This window comes from Sprattus sprattus (assembly GCF_963457725.1).
Source record: "Sprattus sprattus genome assembly, chromosome: 17".
NCBI lineage: Eukaryota > Metazoa > Chordata > Actinopteri > Clupeiformes > Clupeidae > Sprattus > Sprattus sprattus.
The window spans coordinates 26,490,413-26,513,293 of record NC_137915.1 but is presented as its reverse complement, the minus strand read 5'-3'; positions in this window follow the sequence as shown (position 1 = coordinate 26,513,293).

The window sequence follows — 22,881 nt, the reverse complement described above, 5'->3', positions numbered from 1 at the left end:
CTGCACCCATTTAGATAATGCTTGGCACACCAGTATGCTCATCACCCATTGGCTGTTTTTGATTGGTTTAGTTAGTGGTTGGTTAACTTTGTCTACCTAGTTTAGGAGGCCTTGATTGTGGATAAGCTAGTATAGGATATTGGAGTTATCACCCCCATCTTTTACATTAAGTCACATGGGACCTTTTATAACCACACAGAGTTCAGAGCGGGGCGCCACCCTAATATCATTGCAGGGGAAACACTGCTCAGTACCACCCTTAGTTTTCCCAAGCATTCCAATTTATAAACATTCACCTATTTGTGGAAGAAAATAAAGTTTGTAAATGTGTGTTTGTGTGTGCTTGTGTGAGTGTCTCTGTGTGAATTTCTGTGAGTGTGTTTTGCCCTGCTTGTCTGTTCTGTTTTTCCTGTCTTTGGCTGAGGGTTATCTGTCTGTGTGTCTGTGGGAGGGATGAGACCAGAGAAGTGCTGAGGTTGTAATAACTGCTGTAATACCTTCTGTGACCTACTTACACATCATACCTCTCAGATAGACTAGTCCAGATAGACACTAAGGCATGGCTCAGTCTCATTCTATCCCGCTTGGTGCTTCATGCAAACTAATTTGTAAAATTTCTCTCTTTTCCTCATGCTCACTGGCTGTTTTCATCTGGATTGACATGGATTGCCCGACTGACCGCTCCTCTTCCCTCTCCTTGCTCCTTGGACGTTTTAATCATTGCGATGTGTGTTCATGAACTCACACTTTCAAAGGGAAAAAGAAATCAGGTTCCAGCAGCCTGAAGTCTCGCATCTTCTCACCATCCTCGGAGCGCTTCTTCGTGAACCAGATCCATCACAGCGCAGCAGGGAGTGGGGGAGACTTCCCCAGCGTCGCTGCCGGCTCAGAGGAGATGGAGAACACTAATGCTCTGTGCTCCTTGGCTGGAACCGACATAATGACATACGGAGAAGGCACAGGTGACGCCCAGGCTCTTCCTGATGATGACATTGAAAAGTCCTTCCGTGTCAATCAGGATGGCAGCATGACGGTGGAGATGAAGGTCCGCCTGACCATCAAAGAAGAGGAGACAGTTCATTGGACGACAACCCTGAGTAGGTCTGCAGTATCCAATCAAATGAGGGAATCTAGCGACACTGGTTTACTAGACTCCTCCCACCTCCCTTTGGACACTGATCATGACCCTGATGTTGCTGCCATGGAAACCAGTGATTGGAGTCAAGATTTTCCCCCTCCAATGACAAATGAGATAACTGAAGATTCTGACCAAGTGGAGGAAGAGAAACAACAGGGGGGAAGTGCACAGGTTCTCAGTCCCCTTGCCCGCCGAGTGCCCACACCTGGTCCACGCAAGGTCAGGCAGATGCAAGCTTTATCAGTGGAGAATGTCCAGCAGGGGCCGGAGGCTGAGGTTCAGGAGGACAGGTTGGGCTCCTACTCATACAGGGAAGAGAAACAAGAGTACTGCATGGTGCGGCAGACAAGCAGTAGGCCTGTGCCCAAACCTCGGAGTACAAACATGTCGGAGACTAACAAAGCCATAAACTCCAGCACAAGTGTGCAGTCCCAATACAAGTCTGCTGAGGTTCTCCAGGTCCAGGACAGTGGACAGGAGATCAGGGAGACTGTGGTGCACATTTATGAGCAGCAGACCTGCCAGGACAACTTTCTTGCCAACACACAGTTGCGAGTTCAGGGAGTATCGACGTACAACCCACTGTATAACCGCCCTGCCTCTGCAGGTACTGTAAGAAATGTGCAATCATCCAGCATGGACTGGGAGTCTGAGCAGAACCGCTACATTGCTAGAAAGTTAAAAGGCAGAGGGAAGCCGGCAGACAACCTCTCAATGTCAAACCTCAACACACCCCCTTGCCAAACACCAGTTGGTACTGATAACTGTTCTACTGCAGTCTTAGGAGAGAAAATGTCTGATTCAAATCAACAAACTCCAGAGAACAATGGAGACCCCCAGAGCCTAACCAGGAAAAGGAAACCTGTTACATGGGTGTTCAAAAAGAACAGTCACGTTTTTCAAAGTACAACGTCTGAGAAAAAACGGAGGGAACACATAGCAGAAATTCTGAGAGGAATTCGTAAAAGAAGAAATAATCCAGGCACTTCAGTGGGACCGGTAAAAATTGCAGAGCGCCTCAGAGCCAAAACTGCTCAAAAGCTGCTCAAAAAAAGACAAAAAATGAGGGCAGCTGAATATAATGTTCCTTTATCTGACAAGAGCTCTCTGCAGCCTGCAGAAATCATCACACAAGCAAAAGAACATCACAATGAGCTCTCAAAGGTGAAAGAGGCAGAAGGTAATAAAGCTGACACCCTGAATGTTCCGCAAAAGACAAATGCTCTGGAAGTTGAGGGGCTTCAAGGCAAAGCAGCTCTAATTCGCCAGACATCCATGCATGAGGACAGGCGAACCACACGGGTCATGGCTGAGTTGAGTGAGAGCGTCTCTCTGCCTGCCCTCACTCCCTCGTCTTCCATGATAAATGAGTATGTGGAGCAGTGGCTCCTGACGAGCCACCATGATGCTCTCTCAGACATGGAGGAGGACCCGCCCTGTAACATTGAGTTCAATTCAGAGTCTGCCTCTCAAACAGGCGATGAGACGAGAGCACTCTTCCAAATCAGCAGTGACAGGGAGGCGTCTCCAGAGATCGACTGTGAAATGATCCATATTACTGAGGACCCCAGTGGAGATGCTTTAGCAGCCAGCCTTCCCAGTCTAGTGCAGTTATCACAGAACACTCAGGGTGCAGAACCCACACTGCCTGCATCAGAGCTAAAGCAATCACATGAAAAGGATTTAAGTACAATTAATGGTTTGCAGAGTACACCACTATCTAGAAATATCTCATTGCCTAAGAGTTCAGTATCTGGTAATCCAACAATGGAACGGAATGCAATGCCTAAAAAGAGTAATGTGGCAAAGGAGATTCAGCCATGTGATGTCTCAGAGGAAAGACTGTCATCACAAAATGTCAAAGAACTTCCAACTCCCAAACCATTACCTAGAGGTAATACTTTATCGGATAAAACACCCCGACCCAGTCAAAAGACTGTTGAGGAGGAGGCGCCATTGCATAGTTCTGCTTCATTGAAACCCAATCCCATATCCCCTTTAGTAGAGAACGCACAGGAAGTCACTAAATCCTCCTCAGACAGAAATACAGCATCATGTGATTCACATAGGAAGAATAATGGACAGGCTATAAAAAGCATAACCTTCCCCCCACAGCTTCAGGAAAGTGAAAGAAAAGCCCAAACATCAACAGTGGTACCAGCCCAAAGATCCTACACAGTGAGAATGGCAGCCCGTCCCGACATGAAACCAGTGGTAGAACAGCTCTGCCTGTCGATCCACTCTATAAAAGAGACAGCTCAGCAAAAGCGGCCCTCATGCCTGGAGAAGTCCAACAGCTTGCCTGACTTCTCATCCCATGTAGCTTCAACCTTTGGATCCTCCTCTCGTGTCCTCTTGGCTTTTCTCTCTGTAATGGCTCTAAAGGATGGCCTTGCCAATCTTAACTCAAACAAACAAGGAGCCATTGATAACCTGAGCTACTCGGAGGCCCTGAGGTTACTCGACTCCCTCAAGGAGTTGGCCAGGATTGAAGACGCGCATGTTCTGAGAGAAAGTCTGACTGCCCTACAGAACTCAATCTCCATGCACTTGCTGCAAAGCTGGAGAGGTTTTCAGGAGCTCAGTGACCACGCAAGGAGTCGTAGTGTGACCCCCAGCAGCTCAGAGAGTGAGGGTCCCCCTGATGTGGGACCAGAGGAGGAGAAGGTCATCCAGGAGCTCATGGGAGAGCTGGGAGTACCAGAGAAAGTCAGAGAGGGACTGGCTGCTTTATACAGTGCAGGTGAAAAAGGTTTATGTGAGCCAGCAACCATAAAGGAAACTCCATTTTTGCAGCTAAGAGAAGAGACAGTCATTAAAGATCAAGCTTCTCAATTCCAGAATGTGAAGATGAAATTTAACGAAAAGATTGCGGGGGAAAATAATCAAGAGAAGGTATCTGAAAAGCAGACAATGACTCAAGGGAGTGTTGGGGAGGGTTACCCCAAAAACACAGTTACAGTGCAACAGTCTGACGAATACTTCAAGGAGGAGAGCAACTCCCAGGAGAGCACGGAGAGTTATCACAAAGAGTTGGATTTTGAGGAGAGCCACCATGAGGAGATGACTGAGTCCCTTCCAGAGCTTTCACTGAATGGCTTTACAGAATCCCACCCCATAGAAGACACCACTAGCTTGGCAGACTCAGCGCTGGATGAAGATGTCAGTGTCCATATAAAATCAGCTATCAGTCAAACACCAGATGACCCACAATACAGTGCGGTTCTCTCAAGTAGCAATCCGATGCCAAATCCATCTGCTTTTGAAGAGGAGCAGCCTGACTCAGAATGTCAGTTTACCTACATGGATAGTCAGGCAGAACATCTTGCACAGTCAAAAGCTGCAGCTGAGCTCAGTGATAAGGAGGGCAAATTGAGCCAAGAGGAGATACTTTTAGAGGCACAGAAAGATAATGATGAAAGAGAGAGTAAAAGGGTTGAGATCGCAGATGCTGAAAATGAGGAGGAGGATGTTATTCCTACAGAGGAAGAGGCTGGCGCTGTGGAAGAAAACACCCCCAGCTCTAATGGCAAATTCAGCCTAGAGGATGAGGAAGATGAAGAGGATATCTGTGAGGAACTTATGGGCCTTTCAGAGGAGCCAGTAGGCGAGAAATACAAATTGAGTGGCACTGAAACCCAGCAGGTAACACTAGTAGGTGTAGAATACAGAACCAACTCAAATCTGATCAGCCTCACGCAAGGACATGAACATGAAAAGATGGAGCAAACTAAGAATAAAGATGAACAGGGGGATTTGAGTCAAACTGGGGAACCACCTGCCTTTCAAATTAACAAAGAAAAACAGGATAGAGGGAACTCTGACAATGAGACAATGGGAAAAGTATATCCCTCTTATAAAAAGACGCCATCGAGCCCTATAGAGCAGCAATTCATCTTGGGCAACCCAGAATGCTACTCCATCTATCAGGAAGGTTATTTGGCAGAAATGCAGTGGGCAACGGAGGAGATGATAAGTCATAGGACTGCCTCTTTTCTTTATCCTGAGGAGAGAACAACTTCAGTGGGAAGACTCATCAGTAACTTGGAAGAGCAGCCACGGCCTGTTGAACTAAAAGTAAAGAAAACCCCAACGAGGTCCAGGAATGAGCGCTCAAGATCTCATATTGAGGTTCCAGAAGTTTCTGAGAACGAGGATTTAACTAGTGTATCTCATCTCTCTGATGAACAGACTAAGATAGAGGAGTTCATGATGGCAACTACAGGGACAAAGCGATCACCAAGTGTCAAGGAAATTCGGGAGACCATCATGAACAATACCTCCTCCAAGCTTCTAAACACTTCCAGGAGCTCACCAGTATCAAGAGTTACATCCCCACTGGCTTTTAGCTACGACTCCAGATCCAGAGACTCAGAGGGCAGCCCTCAGACCAACAAAGTGAGGTCTATAAAGGAAATGTTTCTAGCCAAAAGCAGCTCAGACAGTCAGTTCGTTCAGAAAAGACAGCCCAGCCCTTTTCGGTGTGATCGATCAGACTCACGTCCTGGGTCATCGGACCCTGGAGCTACTGGATCCCAGAATTCTCAAGACATCTCCAGTGCAGAGGAGGACACTGGGAGGCTGGCCATAGCTAAAGGGTATGTCCGGAAAACTATTGAGCGTCTCTATGGAAGGGCTGGAGGTGTAAAAGCTTCTGAGGCAAACAGACCTCTCTCTGCAGCCAAAGGCAAGCGCAAAGAAGCTATTGTGGAGAACACTGTCAAAAGCCTCGCTGCTTTCCACGAGGCTCGCTCTCGTGTCATTTCTGACCTGTCTTACTTCAATGCAACAAGCTCATTCGATATAATAACTGAGCCAACGCAGTGCATCTCCATGAATGCACAAGTGAGAAGCCAAAATGCTGTGCTCATTGATGAGGGCCGCTGGCTTATGCGTGAAAAACATCCCCTCCAGACCACACAGTTAATGGATATGCCATCAGATACAAAATCCCCACCATCAGACTGTGAGTCAGTGAGCAGTAAGAGTGACAGGAAAGAAGACGCCCCATACTCCCATTTCAGCTCTGTTAAAACACCCAACACAGATGTGGTGGAGCCAGTTGTTCCACACTGTACCTACCTCACCCTGCCACACGGGGGTGACTCAGAGCCTGAGGAGGATGACCCTTGTGCCAAGGCCGACACCTCCAAGAAAAAGAGAGAGCAAAAAGTGTCTCCCATCACAGAGCAACCCAAAACACGCTCAGAAAGGAATGGAGTCCTGCCGGCCTTCATCCCAGAGCTTAAGAGAGGTGATAATAAAGTGCACCCACTGATGGACCTGCTGCCCCTCAAACCCCCAGTGATGGCCCAGCCCTCGAAGAGACAGGCCACACAGATGGGAGTCACCCAGCCCGCTGAACCGGACTTTTTGGAGCTGCTGTATGTCACGTGTGGAGAGCATTGCCCCTTCCTCTGAACCAACCTCTCAGGAATCCTGCTTATTCAAATTAACTCTGTAAGCGTGTGCTGTTAGCGTGACCCCCTTAGAAGACCCCACAATTAGCGAAAGGCCTACAGTTAGCAAAAGACTTACAATTATGGAGATACCCTGCAATTAGCGAACTAATCCCTGCAAGTAGATCAATACTGTAAATGAGTCCCAGCAACAGCCCTTCCTGAGATAGTTAGTGTGAGTCTCCCGTGACTTCAGGAGGAAGCTTAAATGTGAGTGGGTGAATGAGCATGCAATCGCATGACAAGTGGACTGGACTTGTGCTTGTGAGAAACAACTGAACGTAAAAACGAATCGTGCCTAATCTTATGTTGGAAAACTCCTATGATCTTGCATGAACGTTTGAACATGTTGAATACAGAACCCTTACTGATTTTGAATCACTGTTTAATGCAATCTGTTCATCTTGCTTGGATGCTGCAGAGGTCTCTAGGTGTATATTTAGCACACAGAATGTGTGTCACCCCTCTTTGAAAGCCTGGGTGAACTGGACATGACTCAGAAAGGCCATTTGGTTAATCTTGTTTTAAACTCTTTAAAGAGCTCAGAAGTCCAGATGCCATTGGCCAGAAGGCAGTCACACGAGGACAAGCCAATTCAGGTGAAAAAACTAACAACAACAACATACTTTTCATATAGTACATGAAGAACACACATGAATGGAGTACAATGTTTGTTAATCAAATGTAAAGGTTTGAATTCGATATGTCAGAGAATTCAAAACCTACGCACCTATGAGATGAAAGTATTGAATAAAAAATGTGTAAAATATGTATAACATATCCTGTTATATATAAACACCATGTAGGTTGTACATTTTAACAGTAGAAACAGGCAATGTAATATCACATCAGAGTTAATTAGAAAAATCAATGTTGGGAATTTGGGAAATGTTGGGAAAATCAATGGCAGCTGGAAACTGTATGTTTCAAATCTTTGTATTTTACTATACATGTGTTCATTAAATACACATTATGTTCTACAACATGCTTGTGCCGTTACTTTTTATCCTTATCTTTGTTTTTCATCCAATATTTGATTAAAAAAAAACGAATGTTTAAGGTGATATAGGAGGAGCATTTATTCCTAAACGTCTTTATGCTACTTTCATATAAGTTGTGGAATAGATGTATATACTTCATACTGTATAATTCTACTTTTATATGAGGTGCAGAAAAGAGGTATATACTTCATACTGTATAATGCCACTTTCATATGAGTTGTGGTATAGATGTATATTGTACTTCATACTGTACAATGGTTATAACATATCTGGTCACAAGAATCTCCCATACATTAACACTACTGCTGCTTAGACCTCTACTGTACCTGTGTTGCTGTGTTGCTGTGTTGTTGTTACTATTGTTAATGCTACCATAATTAGCACTCCTGCCACCCTTCTACTACCACTACTGCTACTACTACTAAAGGGTAAAGGTAAAGGTCAGGTATTTAGCAGACACTATTATCCAAAGCAACTTACAAACCGCATTACAAAACTACTAGTACTATACAAATGACATTCATGAAAACAACTGAACATAAATATAATCTTGAAAAGGTTCATAAAATAATAAACATATTTCTGTAGATTTCTTTGATGAAGTAAGGTTGTTTTCTCAGGTCATTGTGTTGTTACAGGGGAGGAGAGGAATGCAGAAGCAGCAGTGTGTTTGCATAATGTTTACCAGGGAAAGTGGGAGAGGGGGGTACGAAGGTCAGTTGTGACAATCTGCAGTGAGCTTGTTTATCCACTTGGTGCCAGTATCCAGTATTTATGCAAACCTGTGTACTCACAGGTTTACGCCACAAGAATGAATCCAACAGTCAAGGGCGTAGGTTTGGTCTCAGCATTGGTAGGGACACTAACACCCCCCCCCCCCCTATATACTTAGTTGATATTATGTTGAATAGGCAAACTTTATTAAAATAAATGAACATGTGTCTACTAACTTATGGAACTTGGAACTGATTTAAACATAATAAGAATAACTAGAAAATGCATTTCCTGAAGGAAATACCAGTGCATGAAATGCAAAAGTTAAGAAAGGAAGAAGAAAAGAAAGAAGAGTGAAAGAAGGAGCGAATAAAGGAAAGAAGAGTGGAAGAAGGAAAGAAGAAAAGAAAGAAGAGTGAAAGAAGGAAAGAAGAAAGGAAAGAAGAGTGAAATAAGGATAAGGGAAAGAAGAAAAGAGAGAAGAAAGGACAGAAGAGTGGAAGAAGGAAAGAAGAAAAGAAAGAAAATTGAAAGAAGGAAAGAAGAGTGGAAGAAGGAAATAAGGGAAAGAAAAGTGGAAGAAGGAAAAAAGAACGGAAAGAAGAGTGGAAGAAGACAAGAAAAATGTGAACAAGAGTGGCTCTGGATAAAGAGATAAAGAGAGTGAAAATATTGAAAAAAGGAGATACAAATAAAGTGAAGAAGAGAGATGGAGTGTGAGAGAAAGTAGACTGAGAGAAAAATGGAGAGTAAAAAAATTAGAGAATGGAAGGTGTCTTAATGTTCCTAGTTACAGTTAAATTGAGAGGGACAGAGAGAGAAGAGGTTCCTTGGCGCAGGTGTCAGTGAAGCACAGGTGCAAGCCAGTTTAAAGACCCTATTATAATGTCATAATGGCCCAATGTAAGTCAATGGGAAAATTGATATTCTTTTTCTTTAATATCTTAAAAAGTATAAAGTTTAGAAAAGTGAAAAATACATAGCATAAGTATCCTTTACAAGACCTACGTGACAAAGTTTGAACGAAGTTTCTAAGTTAAGCGGTTCGAGCTGAATTAATCGCAGAAAAAGGTAAGAAGAACTAGAAAATGCATTTCCTGAAGGAAATACCAGTGCATGAAATCCAAAAGTTAAGAAAGGAAGAAGAAAAGAAAGAAGAGTGAAAGAAGGAAAGAAGAGTGAAAGAAGGAAAGAAGAGTGGAAGATGGAAAGAAGAGTGGAAGAAGGAAAGAAGAAAAGAAAGAAGAGTGAAGAAAGGAAAGAAGGAAAGAATAGTTGAAGAAGGAAAGAAGAAAAGAAAGAAGCGTGAAAGAAGGAAAGTAGAAAGGAAAGAAGAGTGAAAGAAGGAAAGAAGAAAGGAGAGTGAAGGAAGGAAAGAAAAGTGAAAGAAGGAAAGAAGAGTGGAAAAAGAAAGGAAAGAAGAGTGGAAGAAGGAAAGAAGAGTGAACAAGAGTGGCTCTGGATAAAGAGAAAAAGGGAGTGAAAATATTGAAAAAAGGAGATAAAAATGGAGTGAAGAAGAGAGATTGAGTGTGCGAGAAAGTAGACTGAGAGGGATAGAGAGAAAGATGGAGAGATGGAGAGAAAAAAAAGTAGAGAATGGAAGGTGTCTTAATGTTCCTAGTTACAGTTAAATTGAGAGGGACAGAGAAGAGATTCCTTTGATTTGGCGCAGGTGTCAGTGAAGCACAGGTGCAAGCCAGTTTAAAGACCCTATTATGATGTCATAATGGCCCAATGTAGGTCAATGGGAAAATTTTGATTCGTTTTTATTTAATATCTTAAAAAGTATAAAGTTTAGAAAAGTGAAAAATACATAGCATAAGTGTCCTTTACAAGACCTACGCGACAAAGTTTGAATGAAGTTTCTACGTTAAGCACTGTACATTTCATGCACTGTAATAAGAAGAATATAGCTGCAAGCAGCGATGGCGGTTTCCTCCTCCAGACACATTGCGAACCAGGGAAAAATTTATTTTTGTGACAATTTGTCACTGTATAGAAAGATCCATGCCAATGGGATATTACATTTCAAATGCATTACTTTGAAGATCCTCAAGGGCCATGGCTTCAAGCTAAGAGTGAGAAGGGGTGTGGTCATCCCTACATTTCCTTAAATGTTGTGTGTGTGTGCTTGCGCGTGTCAAAGGAGCCTGTCCCTGTGTGTGTGTGTGTGTGTGTGTCAGAGGTTCCGCTAGAGAAAAATGTTGCCGGTCAAAATGACCGGCAGAGTATTAATTTGCCGGACATTTTAATGATAAGCCGGCCAAATATCTATTTCTGCTTCTAAATTAGCCTATTGAAGAAAACTGACGGCATGCGTAGCTTAAATAATAACATAATCAGGTAGTTTAGAATGCAACATGTTTATTTGCTTAAGTTTACAATGGGAAAAAAAACAAACATTAATGTGTGTGATGCGCGTCAATAAGTGTCCGTTAATCGCAACCTGCTGTGGCGTTAAATTGAGCGCCGCAACATGGTCATTGCTCTGACTATGTTCATTCTAAAATTAGCCTATTCGACCCTCTTGTGAATCCTTTGCGTCGCAATGCTAACAGAACATTTTACTGTGACTATCAATTACCTCGCACCTTAGCTAAGATAACTTGTCACTCCATAACGCTAAACGCCCGACATGTCGGCCTTTTCTCTGGTGAAGCTGTTCGAACATCTTCAGGTAGTTTGGAAAGTTCACTTTCTACATGAACTAGTTCAGTTCATAATTTATAATTCAAAAGTTCACAGCTCCAAAAAATTAACTTGTTCAGTTCGTATTTTCAATATGCTGCGAGCTATAATTTTTCCAAATCTCTATCTGTCTGCAATACCGCTCTCGGATCCTACACAACTTCGGCGCACGGGCATAGACAGTAAAATGAAATGAAAGACGCAACACTGCAGGTAATAGCTACAGGTAGTCAGACGGTTTACCCTGCCATCAGTTGCGTTTGGCCTCTGAAAAAAAGCTTTTAAGGCTAGTTTGCTTGGCCATGTTCGCTCCTTGTTTGTTACCGAGGGTTTGTGCTTTATTTAAAATGCAGCATATGCGTGTTGTTTAACGGCAGATTAGCCTGTTCCTTTAACACTTAATAAGGGCAGTGCACGTTTGCTTTATAGGCCTTAATATTAGGATTGTTGTCAAATTCAGATTGTGTTTGCGAAACGGGATTTTTAAGAAATTCCAATCAGACAATTTGACCGGTGAGCTCTAATATTTTCGGACATTTCAATTTTTTTTCGGACAAAGTCCGGTAATTACCGGACAACGGAAACTGGTGTGTGTGTGTGTGTGTGAGAGAGAGAATCTGGAGCGCACACGCGCGGAGGAGCAAAGGAGCAGAGAGAGAGACCTTCTACTGAAAATCACCCTAGAAATTAGCCAAGCATGCATGTTTCAAATATTCACCAAAAATCCACTTTTCATCTTACAGTCAACTTTTTTTCAGATTTGTGTAGCCTACTTAACATTCTCAAGTGTCTTCATGAACTTGTGATTGAATCAGAGTATCACTTTTTGACCTGTTGATGTGTAAAGCATTATTTTAGCGTTAACAATGTATCCAATTTGCTTTATATCAATCATTTTTTAAGATATTAAGTTGCCTTATGTTGTAGTATGTTGTAGTGTCTTCCAGTGACATATCAAGTTTGGTGTTGATTTCACAAAGATTTGCCAAGATATGACTTCACTTCCTGTTTGGCGACTTTTCAGCTGAATTTGAGTGGCTGTACCGGACAAACGGTTGTGAGGATCAAAATTCTGTCCATAACTTTTGTGAGGCTAGGTCTGAAGATCATCTCTGGTGATTTTGATGAAGATTTGCCAAACATTGTAGGAGGAGTAGGCTTTCAAAGGTTTTTGATAAAACCGGAAATAGCGGAAAATCTATATAACCGGAAATTGACGCCATGGGGTGGGTTTAATTCGTCTTGCTCCAGGGAATCCAACGGTACCTCATTTTTGAAAATCGGTCATACGGTTCAAAAGTTGCGTGTGTTACAAAAGTCCAACTTTGACCTGTTGGTGGCGCTAGAGTGGTGTAATGAGAGCCATGAAACTTGGTGTGAATGAAGAAGGGACTGTCCTTAATGAGTGTGCCAAATTTCACAAAAAGTTACCATATGGTTCTAGGGGCTGCCAGTTAGTGCGGGCACATGATGGCAGCACTCCGATCCCATCCAATTCTCTCCATGGGGTCTCCATGGGGGGTTAACTGCTCTATCTCAAAGCACATGGCAGTGACCAATCTAGATCTTGGCCACGTCAGTTCAAATCAAATGCGGAATGTTTACATCTGCTACCGTTGATTATACAGTAAATACGTTGTAAAATTTGAATCAGATACGAGAGACACATGCGCGCCCAGTCCAATTACCAGCGGAATCGAATCGTGTGTCCAGGGGTTTACATCGGAGTCCAGTCGGACTCAAGTCGGACACAATAAATCTAGTTCTGGGGAGACACATGTGTCCAATATTCAAATTAAATCGGACTGAAATCGGAAATTGGACACATGTGTCCACACTGATTGACTCCTATGGTACTAACAGAATAATACAGATACAATAGGTTACCTACTACCGGAGGAAACCTAAAAATGCCTAGGAATAACAATACAGGGCATTTCATGCACTGTAATAAAACCTTAGTTCATACAAAACAGTATTTCATTCTGTACGAAATGCCATGAGTAAGACCTTACCTGAAGCCCTGATGGTCCAGCTGCTGCTTCATCTGCACTGGATTCCTGAGTTTCCTGAATGCATTTTAAAATTATGCCTTAATGTAAAACGGACCTAATGAGAAGTACATGGATTTTTAAGGTTTTATGGAGATGTACTAGGCCTACATCATCTGTACTGGATTTCTGAGCAATGAAATAAAGTATTAATGAATAATATGATGCATACATTTGGGCATCCCGATTTTTAGCCAGTGTGAATGATAACATTCATGGGTAACATCCCTTAAAAACAGCAATTTAATGCAATCTTTACCAAAATGGACAATTCACGTCTCACCTGAAACCCTGATGCTGATTCATCATCACCCTGCTCTACATCTGTAGCTTCAGGCTGCTGTTTTTCCTGCACAGCAATTCACCAATTTAATACAGACACTAACCATGCTCAGTTGCAGTGGCGGCTCGTCCATAAGGGCGATTGGGGCGACGCACTGCCTATGGGAAAAGGAAGAAAATAAAAAAATAAAAAATGATAATTCCTGATGTATAAATTCAATTGCACGACTACATGTAAATGTAAATTTCATATTTTTTTTCTGTCGGATTCTACCACTAGACCGTCTGATATGCCTCTGTATGTCTTTGTCGAATCAGGTAACAGTCATTCAGTCAGCCTAGAGTCGTGATTCAAATGGCCCCGCCCCTTCAGGGCGATCTTGGACGAAATGAAAATCGCCCCAGACCTCTCCCATTGACTCCCATGTTAAATGCGTTTTTTTCACAAAACAGAGCTCTCAATGCATTCTCTATGGCTTCCGGGAGGGCTCGCCCCTCCAAGTCTAGTCATAAGTAAGCGACGCAAAAGCCTATGGTAAAATGCAATGAGGACGTCACACAGCTTCGACAAAGGCATGTCAAGATGGCACCTGTTCAGCACAACAACTCATCCGCTCTTTGACAGAAACTTCTTTTTAGTCAGCGTAATATTGAAGATAAATTGACCAAAAAACCTTAGACCAAAAGTATCCATTCAACAGTTTTCTACAAAGGGAGGGAAATTGGAACAAAAGAAAATCGCGGCCGTGAAGTGGCTAACGCGGTCTGTATCTATATACCACTGTCACTTTTCATAGGTTTCACAATGTGAACTAACTTTAAATAATGTTTTATGTGATGACTTATTTTGCTTTTGTAAGCCAATACTTTCAAGATCAGTCAATAAATATCGTTGGTTTTGACGTAAGTTGCCCCCTTCTTTATGTTGTTAGTGGACATATCATGTGTCCTGTTCAGCTAGGTTACATCATACAACATTTGAGACGTGTGGATAATGAAAAAGTGGGATCATTTAATGTGTCTTCCATAGCGTTCCACTTGTATCTTGCTACTCTAGCTATGTAGAAAGAGGGGAGATATTACTGTTGGTTGCTGCCAATAGTGGACAAAAAGGTTTTGCTGTATGAGTAAATCGGATAACTTAATGTACCTACTAAATAGGTCGCCTTAATCATTTTCAAAAAAATTGCCCCCCCTGAGAATTTTTTCAGGAGCCGCCACTGCTCAGTTGACTGCCCAGTTGACATTATGTGGGCAGGTTAGCTTTATCCTTCTGGCTTCAACAAGTCCAGCTGCTGCTAACACACTGGTCGAAAGATTGCAGACGCTAGGGATAGATTAAATACAAGCAAAAGTTACATGCTCTACACTGTCGAGTCTACAGCAACCACTTTCAAAACATGTTTCCATTGTAGAATGGGTGGTGGCGATGTTAGGCTAGCAGGTTTGCACTGTATGGGTAGTTAGCTGTTGTGTTCTATAACGCACCACCACTAGGTGGCGACTATGCGTTGAATGTAAGATGTTTTAGTATGAAAGAAGATGATTCGGAAATCGGAATTGAGAAGAAGTAAAGAAAGGAATGAGGAATGACGTGTCCGTGTATTACTCCTGAACTACTAGCTTAAGAATACAGTTTAGTTTAGTGCAACTACTACTTTATTAATTAAACATCATCATCATCATCGCCTTTTACCCCTACTGGGGCTTAGGCCGTCAACAAGGGTTCTCCAAGCATCCCGGTCCTGCGATAACTTCTCCAGCTGTCCCCACGTGTAGCCCATCCGCTTGGTGTCTGCCTCCACCTCTCTGCGCCAGGAACTTCTTGGTCGTCCTCTCTTCCGTTTTCCTTGGGGGTTCCACTTCAAAGATTGCCTTGTTACATTTGAGGCGGGTTTGCGGAGAGTATGTCCTATCCATTTCCAACGTAATACACCTTACAACGCAACAAATTGGCGACGAGTCTACGTACCCACCAAGACTAAAGATGTCTGTTTCCACACCGTTTTCAACACCGTTTTTGCTAAGCCCAGGAGAACCTGCATTACCTCTCCAAACGTGGCTGAAGATGTTCCAACAACTACTTGCAAGTGGTAGCATCGAATACAAACGGTTGGCCAGATGCTCGCAAACGTGCACTCCTTCTTTACTGCCTTGGAACTGAGTGCCAGAGACTCTTTTACACACTGCCAGATCAATGTGAGACTCTGGAAGCCGCTATAAAAGCGCTTGAAAAATACTTTATTCCTCGACGGAATGTCGTGGCTGAGTGCCATGCTTTCCGAAAGCGTGTTCAAGCCCCTCATGAATCTGTGCTACAGTACGTTGCTGCTTTAAGAGACTTGGCAAATACATGTGACTTTGGTGCTAACTTAGACGAAATGCTTCGTGATCAGTTAGTGGAATACGTGCACAATCCTCGCATACGTGAAAGGCTGCTCCTCGAGCTAGATTTAACGTTGCAGAGAGCCGTTAACCTTGCCACCCAGATAGAGGCTGCTGGTGAACAAGCGAAACGCATTGCTGGCGATCGCGTGGCACCTGTGCAAGCTGTGTCTGCTACATCGTCTGCACGACGCCGCCATAAACCTCCTTCTGCAAAGCCAACGTCTGCTGCTGCTGCTTTTTCGCGTCCTCCTGCTCGTCCTGCCGTACCTTCTTCACGAACCTGTTACCGCTGCGGATCGGACCGACATCTTGCAAATGATGCATCCTGCCCTGCTGTCTCTGTCAAGTGCAAGACATGTAATAAATCAGGACATTTTGCCAGAGTGTGTCGCTCCTCCGGAACACGTTCTGTGCGTGAAATTGACATGCCTGAAGTACAGATTCTCTATCTGCATGACCACACTGTTTCTGACAAAATTAAATGCACAGTTAACATTGAGACTGCAACTACTACAGTGCCTGTGGAGCTCACAGTGGATTCTGGCTCTTCTGTGTCCATTCTGCCGAAATGCTTGTTCGATGAACATTTCAAACATGTACATGTGCTGCCTCCTACAGTTAAATTAGGGACTTACTCTCGTGCTCCTATTCCAGTCATTGGCTGTCTACCAGTAACAGTGTCCTGGAATGATGCTACATGCCAAACTTCCCTCTTCATCGTGGAGTCTGGTACTGCTCTGCTAGGCATGGACTTGATCAATGGCCTGAGCCTGTGCTTCAGAGGCGCTGCTGTTCAACCTGCTGCTGCGATGACATCTGCTCCTGTCATGACCACTGCTCCTCTGCCTACATCCACCCTTGGCTGTGCAAAAGGTTTTGTGCATAAATGAAAGTGTCCCATACTGCCACGCCTGTACGTCAAAAATTACGCCGCTTACCCCTGTCTGTGCGGAATGCTGTAAGCGCTGAGATCCAACATCTCCTTCATGCAGGTGTGATAGAGAGGATAGATGCATCCCCCTGGGTCTCTCCAATTGTGGTCGTCCAAAAGAAGTCTGGTAAGATCCGTATGTGTGTGGACCTGCGTGAGCCCAACAAGGCTGTGGTTGTGGACTCCTTCCCTCTCCCACACATTGATGAGATGCTGAGCCTGCTGCACGGGGCCACAGTGTTCTCCACCATTGATTTGGAGAGTGCATACTTTCAGTTGCCATTGCACGAGGAGAGTCGTGACCTGACTGCCTTCATCACGCACGAAGGACTCTTTAGGTTTTGCCGTGTCCCTTATGGACTGGCCTCTGCACCATCTGCCTTTCAGAAGATGCTGGCCACTGTACTTAAAGGCGTTCCTAATGTTGCTAACTACCTTGATGATGTAATTGTATGGGGTTGCACACAAGTTAAACATGATTCCACACTGAAAGCTGTGCTACAGCGTTTGAAAGATGCAGGGCTACAACTGAACTCATCAAAATGCCACATCAACAGTGTGAGTCTGCTTTTCCTTGGACATACTGTGACTGCCGAAGGCATTCAGCCAGACAAGGCCCACATCACTGCTGTTCTACATGCTCCAGCTCCTACTGATGCAGGCAGGTTGCGTTCTTTTCTGGGACTTTTGTCGTGGTACAGTAAGTTCATTCCGAGCTTTGCCACAGTAGTAGAGCCTCTGCGTCAGTGCATTCGCCAGGACAACGAGTTCAGCTGGTCAGATGATGCACAGAACAGTTTTGAGACTGTGAAAAAGCTGCTAGTGGAGAGCCCAGCCCTAGCTCTGTTCATCCCTGATCTCACTACCATCGTCACAACTGACGCTTCTGATTACGGCCTTGGCGCCGTGCTTTCACAGATCCAACCCAACCACACTGAGCGCGCAGTCGCTTTTGCTTCCAGGACTCTCACTCCTGCTGAACGCAAATACTCAACAGTCGAGAAAGAGGCCCTTTGCGAAAGAGGGTGCGTGTGGGCTGTAGAGAAATGGAGAACTTACTTGTGGGGCAGACGATTCACACTACGTACAGATCACCAGGCACTGACCACCCTCCTGACTTCAAAAGGAGCTGACCGCGCTGGTATGCGTATCGCTCGCTGGTCCGCACGCCTGCTGTGTTTCTCATATGATGTTGCTCATGTACCTGGTGCAAAGAACAATACTGCTGACTGTCTTTCCCGCCTGCCTCTTCCCTCTGCTGCTGATGAGCCAGAAGTGGAGCCTGAGTTCGTAGCCATGCTGTCTGCTGATCACCTGTCTGCTGTCTCCTCCAGTGAGTTTGCTGCTGCGTCTGCTTCCTGTCCCGAGCTCTGTGCACTGCGTGCGCAGATTGCTGATGGCTGGCCTCCTTCCCCAACTGCTCTGGGTACAGTCCTGCGCCCATACTACAGACTGCGCCATGAACTGTCGGTGCAGAATGACCACACTTTTCGTGGATTGAGGCTTGTTGCTCATGTCGCCCTACGCTGCACTCTGGTCGACCTTGCTCACGAGGGTCATCAGGGCATTGTAAGAACAAAGCAACGCCTGCGTGATGTCTACTGGTGGCCAGGCATGGATGATCTGGTGAACACTCAGGTAAAGAGCTGCTGCCTGTGCCAGGACTCTGATAAGTCTGCTGCTCCCTGTGCTGCACCTCTGCAACCGGTTGAGTTCCCTGCAGAGCCCTGGGAGAAGCTAGGAGTTGATGTGGTAGGCCCGTTTGAGAGTGCCACACCGGACTGCCGTTATGCAATTACACTGACAGATTACCACACTTAATGGCCTGAGGTCGCTTTCACGCCCTCGGCTACTACAGCCAACATTGTAACTTTTCTGGATTCAGTTTTCAGTAGATTGGGAAATCCAAGAACCATTGTGTCAGACAATGGGCCCCAATTCCTGTCTTCAGAGTTTGCTTCATTCCTAAAAAAACGTGACATTAAGCACATACGTACAGCAGTCTACCATCCTGCAGCAAATGGAGCGATTGAACGCTTCCATCGCGTCCTGAGAGCATCTGTACAGTCTGCCATCCTGCTACAAAAGCCTTGGAAAGCTACAGTGACACAATCCCTACAAGTGTATCGTGCCACTCCACATGCTACAACTGGACTGTCACCCTTTGAGTTGTTGCATGGCAGACAGATGCGCACACGCCTCCGTGTCCTACCTCCGCCGCTGACAAGCGTTGACACTGATGTGCTTCGCCAGAGAGTGTCCTCCCGTCAGGAGAAAATGAGATCATACACTGACTCCCGGCGTGGAGCACGCGCTACATGTTTAAAAGAAGGGGACAGAGTGCGTGTCCGGAAGCCTTTTCATGTTCCAAAGGCTCACTCACACTACACCAAGCCACTGGTGATATCAAAGCAAGTTGGCCCTAGCACCTTCCTCTTATCTGATGGTAGGAAATGGCATTCCTCACGACTTGCTGGATACCATGCCCCTGCGTCACCAGAGACACTTACATGCTCTACACCAGATGCTGTGAGTGACAACTACACAGTCCCTGAGCCTGACCAACCTGATGCCATGAACTCTCACACCCCTGCTCGTGTCAGACGGCCTCCGAGTTGGCTTGAGGACTTCGTCCCGCGTTAAAATCACACTGATACTAAAGATCTAAACACACTGATGATAAAGATCTAAAAACACACTGATACTAAAGATCTAGACACACTGATACTGAAGAGTTTTTGTTGTTGTTTTACTACTATTCTCTGTCTTACTATGAAACTTAATAGTGTTTAATTCCATGTCATTGTCTATTACTATTAACATTGTTGACAGTAACTGTTGTTACTTAAATCTTACTTGTTAAACCTTAGATTGCTACAGTTAGTTTTCTGATAACTTCTAGGTAATGATCTGCCTGTATGTTCCCCTGTTGTGATGGAAGTTTCATTCTTAAGTAAAAGGGGAATGTTGTGTTCTATAACGCACCACCACTAGGTGGCGACTATGCGTTGAATGTAAGATGTTTTAGTATGAAAGAAGATGATTCGGAATTGAGAAGAAGTAAAGAAAGGAATGAGGAATGACGTGTCCGTGTATTACTCCTGAACTACTAGCTTAAGAATACAGTTTAGTTTAGTGCAACTACTACTTTATTAATACACCTTACAACGCAACATTAGCCTACTAGCTAACTAACAACGGCGGTTCTTAGCTCCTTACTACTAATGAAAAAAAAGCCATAGCCTGCATCTTATTTCCCAGGCTCGAGGGCGCGTTGGAAAACTTGGACATTTATTTTTCACTCCTTTGGGCGACGAACATAGTATAGATAATAATACAAATGAGTTTGCAAATATATTGTGCAATTCAAATTAACAAAATATTGGTGGGGACAATTGTGTCTGTCCCAAATTTTGGTTGTGACTAGTCCCTATTTACCATATGCAAACCTACGTCCTAGGCAACAGTCATCCAAAAGTAAAATATGAAATGACTTAAAGATCTGTGTTTGAATCTTTGACCTCTATGCATGCTACCCTTAAAGTAAACGTTAAGCATAACAAATTGCTGTACAGATGGTATCCTGATATACTTCTAAGAAAAGCCAAACGAAGAGGAACAACTCGCTAGTCTGCATCAAAGACAGAAACATCTGGAACACTCACAAAGAAGTAACTAGTAACTGTAACTAAGTACTAATTTTCAGTAACTTGCCCAACACTGCTCACAACTTCATGCTGCTTGATTCCTAAACTCAAATGTCGTGGCAGAAGGCCCTAAACCATTCAGAGCACATTGTCTAGCTGTGTTGTTTACACCTGATGACATCACTTTGGCTATTAAAGCTGCAATAAGGAGTTGTGTTCCAAAACTAGCAAGCTAGCTAACTACCTAAAAGGTGTGCAAAAACCTTGCAAACACCACCAACAGCCCAGTTGACTCTGCTAGAAGCTTGCCAACCCACCAACTGGTGTGTTTGGGCAGTGTAGCTGAGTTTCTTCCATTTTTGCAGGGTATTCCAGCCCGGAACACAGAAATACATAGAGCATATCCTGGATGGCTACATGGGAAAGACACAGGTGTTTATCTGTCATTTACTTGACCATATGCTATCAAAATGAATTTGAGGCAGAGATGGGCAAAAATACATTAAAATGTATTTTGATACAAACTACAAAATACCCCTCAAATAAATGTATCAAAATAAAATACAAAATACTGTTGCCAGAAAATGTAACAAAATACAATACATGTATTTTGTATTTTTAAAATACAGGAAATACTTTTTCAGAATTTTCAGTTTTCTCACAATTTGGTATAGCAGAACATTCAGGTTTGGGCTATTCAGTGGCATAACATAGTAACCACGGGGCCAGGTGCAGGCTATTATGACGGGCCCATGTCAGTGGTTCCGTATCCTTTTTTACATGTTTATAACCGCCGCCACAGGGCTCTCATTGCAATCTCTATGGCTTCCGGGAGGGCTATCCCCACCGTGTTTTGTCACACGTAATTGCCAGGTAAGGACTAGGACGCGATCTGGCACTCTGCGCCTGGGTGAGACTCTCCACTTTGTGAATGAGGCGCGCCTCACCTAGGACGTGGGTCAGGCACTCCGCGCCTGGGCGAGACGCTCCACTTTGTGAATGAGGCGCGCCTCACCTAGGACGCGATCTGGCACTCATTCACAAAGTGGAGAGTCTCGCCCAGGCGCGGAGTGCCAGATCGCGTCCCGGACCTTAGCTCTAATTGCGTATAAGGCCATCACACGGCTTTCATCAAGTCACATTGTGTCAAGATGGCTAACGTTAAGTGCAACAACTCGATTCGCTCTTTGAAAGAACCTCCTTTAAGTCGGTGTACTAATGAAGATAAATTGACAAGGATCAAGACAGCTTTCTAAGTTTTCGACCACAACCCTGTTTTGTGAAAAAAATTGATTTAACATGAGAGTCAATGAGAGAAATCTGGGGTGATTTCCTTTTCGCCCCAAAAAGGGGCGGGCCATAAGAAGCAACACTTTTGGCAAATTGACTGATTCGACAATGACATTCAGGTAGAATCCGACAGAAAAAAATCTCCTTCTGTCTAAACACTGGAGAAAGTAATTTGAGTATTTTAAATACAAAATTACTCCATTCTAAAGTATTTTGTTACAAATTACATTCGATTTTTTATCGGCCCTATCAAATACAAATTTCAAAATACTCAAAAGCAAATTAACTAGTATTTCAAATACAAGTAATTGGAATACTGCCCATCTCTGATTTGAGGATGGTACCAAAACAATCTGCCTATACAACCATACCTCAAAAAGTGTAAAATTGTTTCAAAGCGTTACTTTAATATCATAATTATTAAACACCATGTTATTATTGACCAGAACTTATCTGAACATATCCCCTCCCGCAAGCCTCTCTACACGTCTCGCTGTCCGATCTCAAATTGATTTCAACTCCTTTCTCCTTTTGTCCAAAGCCCCAAATGACCCCAATTGATCTCCAACCTTGTTCCTAAAAACCTGAAAAGTTCCCTACTGTTCATCAAGACTTCATCCATACCCTCCCACTCCCATTCATCAGTCATTCAAAATAAGAAGTTTATATAACATCTTTAAATAAGAATACACTGGACACAAAGTAGTCCAACAAACGTCATTTTGGAATAAATACTAAAATGTCAATAAATTATAGATAATGCCTGGTTCAGCGGAGGACATTGCATTTTCATGTTCAGTAGCCTATGTGGAAGATATGTGAAAATGCACTGTGTCATTGGTTTGACAAACTGCAGTTGATGAAGACAGAAGGGTATTTGTTGTGCTTTTATACATTTACATTACATTTAGTCATTTAGCAGCCGCTTTTGTTCAAAGCGACGTACAAGGGAGAGATACATTTATACATTCTTCTACAATAACCACTGGCACCCTGAAACATCTTACCCTAACCCTGAAACATCCAGTCTTCATTTTTGAAGCAGTCACCAGGAAATGCCTTTGGCTTGTTTATACTATTCTTTCCTGACCCAAATCTCTCTATGAGTTCAAGCGTCATAAACTATAGAGTGAGCACAGAGAAAAAGTACTTCATACACGTTCAGTTTACCTTCTAATATTTATCCTTACTTGTAATTGTGCCTCTGCTCAACTTCATACCATAACAATGTTAAAGCGCTATTAGTGGTGTCAATTTATAGGCCTACTTGGTGGATGGTTAAGGTACAT